This window comes from Nelumbo nucifera, chromosome 4 (genome assembly GCF_055504915.1).
Source record: "Nelumbo nucifera cultivar China Antique chromosome 4, China Antique-T2T, whole genome shotgun sequence".
NCBI lineage: Eukaryota > Viridiplantae > Streptophyta > Magnoliopsida > Proteales > Nelumbonaceae > Nelumbo > Nelumbo nucifera.
Window position 1 is genome coordinate 18,781,453 of NC_142652.1, and position 7,134 is coordinate 18,788,586.

Genomic DNA, 7,134 nt, shown 5'->3' on the forward strand with positions numbered 1-7,134 from the left:
ACGCTACAAATAGCTAAGTTCTTATCTTCTGAAAGGCTAAGTCCTCTTCTTCCAGAAAGATAAGTTCTCACCTTTTAAAAACAAAAGCTCTCACTTTCTAATTTCCATTTTTATGAACTCAAAGACTAAGCAGGAAGTTGATGGCCAACAGACTAAGCAGCTCTGTCGACTTTATTTCAACTCAGGTAAAGCCTCATCAGTCCTCTTCACGAGGTACCCTTTACAAGATGAGCTCTTCGTGGCTTTCGCGGGAATTGGTAGCCAACGGACTGCATGGACGCCCTTGTCGGTCGAGCCTTCAAGGGCTCCCGCACGATCTGATGACCTAAAGTCAATAGTGTTGCCCTCGTAGGTCGAGCTCCCAATAGCTTTTTGTAGGAGTGGGTGACCGGCGTCACTAACGAGGCTAATGCAGCGCAGCCGTAACTCCAAAGTGTCGAACTGATAAAAGACCTCGGCACCACATAAAACCCAGTCGTCTCTTCGGCATGGGAAAAACCAAGGGTAAGGAGAGTGGACTGCGAGTTGCTCCTAGAGCCCAAAGGCTAAGGTGCCGAGCTGATAAAAGACTTCGGCATGGACACCCAAGACCAAGTCGCCTCTTCAGCATGGGCAAAATCAAGGGTAAGGAGAGTGGACTGTGAGTTGCTTCCAAAGCCTAAGGAATTGAATCGACGCTTACGAGCTCATCGAATTAGTCATTTCAGGCCAAAAGAAGCAATCTACTCCCTTCGTTGAGTTACTTTCAGCTCGGGAGTGGGGGGCAAATGATGAGGGCGGATTTGGCCCTCCAATGATATAGTGACACATGGCACCTCAGAACAACTAGGTGACACCTAGAACCACTTAGGCAACAACTTGCCTTATCCAAGTTGATGGTATCCCACCTGGCGGCCTAGCCCAAGCGCGACCTAGCGGCCCGACATAAGCGCCAACCTGGCGGCCTGGCATAGGTGCCAACCTAGCGGCTTGCAAGACGTGCTCGCCGACGAATTCGGCATGCATATCCTAACACTCCCACGATCATTGAAAGTTAGCCCACGTGCCGAACGATCCGGAGGGTGGTCAACGTGCATGGCGGTTACCTCCGGTAATCTCAGACCACTTAGATGACCTCGCGAAAATCTCGGATGCGGTGCGTGAAGCCCACACCAAACAATGCCTATATAAAGGCACCAACCCCAATGACATGAGGGGGCAAGTAAGCATATTCTAGTTCTCATACTTTATGATTTTTTAGCTCGCAGTCTACTATGAGATACTGACTTAAGTATCGAAGCGACCTCGCCGGGTTAGCCACCTCGGGTCCTCTGACATTGATTCCTTACAGGTCTCTAAAGAATTACGAAACTCAACAATCAATCCAGTTCGGCACCTAACCCGCCCCCAACTCGGCCTGATCAGCTCGACATTCAGGTCCTCACCGAACAAAACTCTCCACTTCGGCCTCTGAATCATCGACCACTTGGAAGCAGACCGAATGACGAGATACTTAACACAAAAAATTAATACATCACCAAAAATGAATTCATCAACCTCTATTTTAACTTTAATTAACCCCACCACACCCTTTCCTTCTTCAACCAAATGTAGTAAAATTAGATGGCCGTGATCTTGCCAAACTATTGTGGGGCCCAAACCCATATGTATCATGTGCTTACCTAAGATTTAATTTTTATTAACATCTTAAAAAGATTCCCATACTCCAGTTTTCATCACCTCCCATGGGGCATTAACAAAACAGACTTCATTAAATATCATTTCACTCTTTTTTTATCAAATTAAAGAACATAGTCTTGTATCAATAAATAAATAAGTAGCAGAGTTGAAACTGATGGCTTTTGTTATGAGACCTAGTCCAGGAGTGAATGGTTATGGTTCAGCAGCTCCATTCTCTAAGATAGATGAAAAACATGAAATAATGAAAAATTCAATCTTAATAAAACAACTTTTTTTTTGTTTTTTAAAATAAAACCATACATATTAACAAACACCCTCTTAATTTACAAGTTGCTTTGATTAGGTCATGTCCAATTTTGATAAAGGGGTAAACCCTAATAATTAGTTAAGAAGTACAAGTTTTTTAATAAAAAAACAACTTCATCGTTGTTTTTTTTTTCATTTCTATTAATGCAAAGAGAGGTTTTCTTTGTCTTTCACCAAGGATATGCCCCAAGTCCAAATGATTAGAAGGTAATATGCCAAAATCAATCCCCTACATCAGATGTTTTTATTCATTTAATTTATTAAATCCATTGGCTTCATTTTCATCTTGAAGATCTATGGTCTTGATTTCATTTACCTCTTTTGTCTCTTTATTTACAATAAAATAAAAACAATTCGACTATAAAATTCATTACAAGTAAAAGTCAAAGTCAGAGTTTGCTTTGGTTTATATTAGTTGTCATTTAAAACCAAGCTAGACTCAAATGTCCAATGTATGAAGCCAAATTTGGCCATTTGAAAGAGATCCAAAACGAGTCCTAGCTATGTGGCCTAAAAAAATTTAGGCCCAACAAACTAAATTGTTTATTCAAATCAAGCCCAAAGCTATTAAAATACATAGAAATTTGTGTCAGAAATCAACCATAGCAGAAGGGTCCAAGACAGTGTCTCAGTGTATAAATCAACCACATATTGCTTCATGTAATTTTTGAGAATGAGCATAGTTTTGCTCCAAAGTCCAAATTTGACATATTTTTGTTGACCTTGCTCTGTTCTTCTTATTGAAAAAAAAAGAAGAAAAAAGAAAAAAAGAACAAATGGGTCCTACTCTAACTATTGCACAAAGTAAGAATTGAAGTGGTCAAATGGTTAACAATTTTACAGCTTTCTGTTTTCACTTCTAAAACCACACATTAATGGAGAGTGGAGAAGGTTCGATCAGTGCTCAAAAAAATTATAAAAGAAAAAGCTACTGACTTGATGAGAGGACCCAGTACAGCTCTCTCAAGGTTGGTTGCATGCGCATAAGTCCAAAGCTCTTTTCTCAAGCGGGACCCTGTGAGAATAATGAGGCCCAAGTCTATGATTCACAGGGGCAAGCATTTATAGCTACCTAGTACAAGAGCTCAGTACAGTTCTTCTCAATTCTCATCACTTGATTATAAATCCATAAGCCAAATTACTCTGGTAACTGGGTATTGGACAAAGTGCCCACAACTACAAGAATTTATTGCCTTTGTCCATGTTTGTTCTTTGGACCATTCAAGAATTCTCTTATCAACAGGCTGACACGACCAACAAGGATGTTTGTTTGGTTTCTCTGAAGGTCAATTTAGTTTTGTGCTTAGGAGCGTAGGACGGTGTTTCTTGTATCATGACCTTGAGTCACGGGTCTGATGAGTGCTGACTTTGATCCAAACAACTCCTCTCAGCCAAAGGAGAAACAAGGGAAAAAAAGTCAGGAATTCCCTTCATCCCTTGTTTTGGGCCGAGCTAACTTTGTTTGTAAAATACTAATTTCATCTTTTAATTACAATGATGTCTATTAATCAATGCCACTGTCTGCATCGAGGGGGGGGGGGGGGGGGGGGGGGGGGGTTGAGGTATCTGCTTAGCGTGTGTTTGGAATCATAGACGTTTATTGAATAAATCCTACCCACATAGAGATTTGTAAAAGTAGATTTGAATTATGTGTGTGTTTATTATTGGGGGAAGTTTCATCTTAGCACTTTTCCCAATGGATAGGCATTATTCATTGTTTTGTTAATGCGTTATCTAATGGTGTCTAAGTGTCAATAAATAAATTCATTATTACTTTTCTCAATTTTTTAAATAAATCAAGTACAAAATATTTAGTTAATAAGCATCTACAATTCCAAACACATATTAGTATAATAAGTATAAAAACATTTTTTTTTAAGGGAGGGGGGGAAGGGGGGGGGGCAAAAACACTACACAGAAAACAAAAACAAAGACAAACCTGTTTGAGCATTAAAAACATGTTTATTAGTTTATACATAAAGAAGTTTTAAGCTTTTATCTCCAATAAATGCTTATTTTCTAGTTGGAAACCTACATCTCTAAGTTGGGATGATTATCTACTATTTGACTCGTATATCACTTTGCTACTGCTATTACACCAAAATTATCTGTGATAATTGATGAGAGACAAGAATTGTTTGTATTTACCCTCTTAACAAAATAATTCTGTCCCCCAAAAGAGAGAATAGAAAGAAAGAAAAGGTAAAAGAATACTGGCATAAGTGGCACAATAAAACTCTTAGGAGCTGTTTGAGAACCGTTGGATTAGTTGTACTGAAATCAACTTTTTTTATAGTGAATTTAACAGTCATTTAATAGAATATTTAGAAGTAATAAGGTTACCCCATTAAACCATTAAGCAATTAAAGAACTCACTATTACTCCAGTATTTATACATTGACTAAAAGACAAACCAATGAACTATTAAGTACAAACCAATAAGTCATCACCAAACAGTCCTCGATTCCTATTAATGTAAACGAGGACTGGGTTTTCCCCTCCAAACTAAACATGGAAAAAGTAAAAACCGTTTATATAGCTCCATCATATTTGGTAATGTTGCCAACGGCGACTGCAAGCGTGCAACAAATCATATAAGGTTCCATCCAAGTGTAGAAACCAGAGGCCAGACTAGACATGACAAAAAGTTGATTCAACCTACGAACCCCATCCAACCCAACCTGAAAAAACAGGGTTAGGGTCTCATATTTAGCTAAAAATGACCTGTCATGACCCGACCCAATTTAAAAAAAAATTGGGTTGGGTTGGGTCATGGGTCAACCCGCTGACCCGATTGTCAAGTCTAATTGAGATTATTTATGCATTGTTAGATGTTTCCACTCTTTAATTTTTTCTATTTAGTCTTTATTTTTTATTGATTACTCATTAAATTGTTAAATGTTCAAGCTTTTTATTTTATATTTGGAATTTTAAGGTTAATTTTTTTAATTTTGACATTTTTCATGTAGTTTTTCTTTATTTTTTTGAATGATCTAAATTGACCCATGGGTCAACCCTAACCCGAACATTTAGGGTTAGGGTATAGCTTTTAATAACTCGACCCGAATTTCAACCCGACCCGAAATCAACCCGAAGTACCTTGACCCAACCCAAACCCGACCCACCCAACCCAATTGCCAGGTCTAGCCAAGACCCATTGGCTTGCACAATGGAGTAGAGCTCTTAATGGGTCAGGTCTACCTACCAACCCAATTATTCTTGGTTATGTGGTTTTTGTCCCAACTCCCATCTCCCAAATACTAATGGGATAAGTAGACTACTCCACCTCATAAGTCTGAAATTACAGCCCCCTCCTAGACTATTAATTTATTAGTAACCCCTCCTATAAATCACATCCTGTCCATGGGTTTGACATCAATCCACGATCAAGATTTATCCCACCTGTACAGTGGAACTAAGATGAGTGGACTAAACAGTAAAAGCCCAATACTAATTGAGCTAGGATTAGTTCTTGCAGTTTCGAATTACATATAAAGGTCTCATAGTTTTCTTGTAATTTCTGTTATGTTTTATATCTAAAAGTGTAAATTTTATAGACAATATACAAGATATTTTTAGTTGATATACCTTTTCATCGACATATAAGCAATTTACAATTTTACTATTAGGCCTTGTTCGTTTACAAATGGATCACTTAACTGGGTAAATGCACTTACCCAAGTAAATGTTTATTGGGGAATACTTACCAATATTCTTTTGATTCATAAGTAAGTAATATAATAACTTTTTACTCAAAAAAAGCCAATATTAAAATGGGCAAACACGTTCCATTATGTTTTATAAACTTTTCACTCTAATGGAAAAATTACCCACTTGATATACAAGTTTTATTTAGATAAATGAAATTAATTTTACCATGGGGCTTAGTACTTATTGTGAAAAAAAAATATTATAAAATTGATCAATGGGTATTATTTTCCCATTGACCAACTTTTTCCCTCTTATTTACCGGTAAACAACAGGGCCTTAAGTTTATATTATCAAAATTAAAGTTTTAAGTTGTTATTATAAGGAAAAATTCCCGTTCAATACCTTGTACTTTGGCTCAAGTGACAATTTGGTCCCCAAACTTTAAAATGTGACAATCTAGTATTTGAACTTTCAAAATGTGACAATCCAATACCTGCCATTAATCAGTCTGTTAATGAGTCGTTAAGTGACATTTGAAAAGTCAAAAATGCCCTAATAATGCAATCTAATTCTCTTTATCAAGCATCCAAACATTGACAATAAAATAAATAGTCCCAAATTCTAGATTCTTTAAACAGTCACCAACTTTTTTGAATAGAAGAGGCTAAAATTTGGGACTGTTCAGTTTTTTGTCAATGTTTGGATGGTTCATAAAGAGAATTAGATGCCATTCAAAGGGCATTTTTGACTTTTCAAATGTCACTTAACAACTGATTAACAGACTAGTTAACGACAGGTACTGGATTGTCACATTTTGAAAGTTTGGGTAATAGATTATAACATTTTGAAAGTTTGGATACTAGATTGTCGCATTTTAAAGTTCGGGGACTAAATTGTCACTCGAGCCAAAGTACAAGGTACTGATAAAAAATTTTCCCTTATTATAAAGGTAATTATAGATGTCAAATATAATTAGGTCAGATCTGATTAATTATCCCGATTAATAATTGGTTTGTTTTGCATATTTATCCTATAAAATCGATTAATAATTGGTTCACAACGGGAACATATTCAACCCATTCACAGTTTTAATGGAGAGCATGCTTATTGTTTATGCGGATTTGGTCCTACAACTCGTCAATGGAAAGGATATCAAATAACCATCTAAACTATAAAGCATGGTTTTAAAAAACGACCTAGAAATAGAATTGTTCTGGCCACCAGTTTCTGGGTCAACAGTTTGACCGTCTAATTCAAACAAATGGCCCATTTTGATAAAAATATAAAAAAAGAAACTGTCATAAACCGTTAAACGGATTAACGATTCGACCACCCAAATCAACAAATCATTAACTAATTCAATGATTTTTGATCAAAAACCGAATTTTAAATAAAACTAAACTGATTGCCTAGATGGTTCTTGGGCCAAACAGTCCGACCGTTCGGTCAACGGCGGTTCGAAAACCATCATACCAAGTCATTGTACATTTGAAAAAT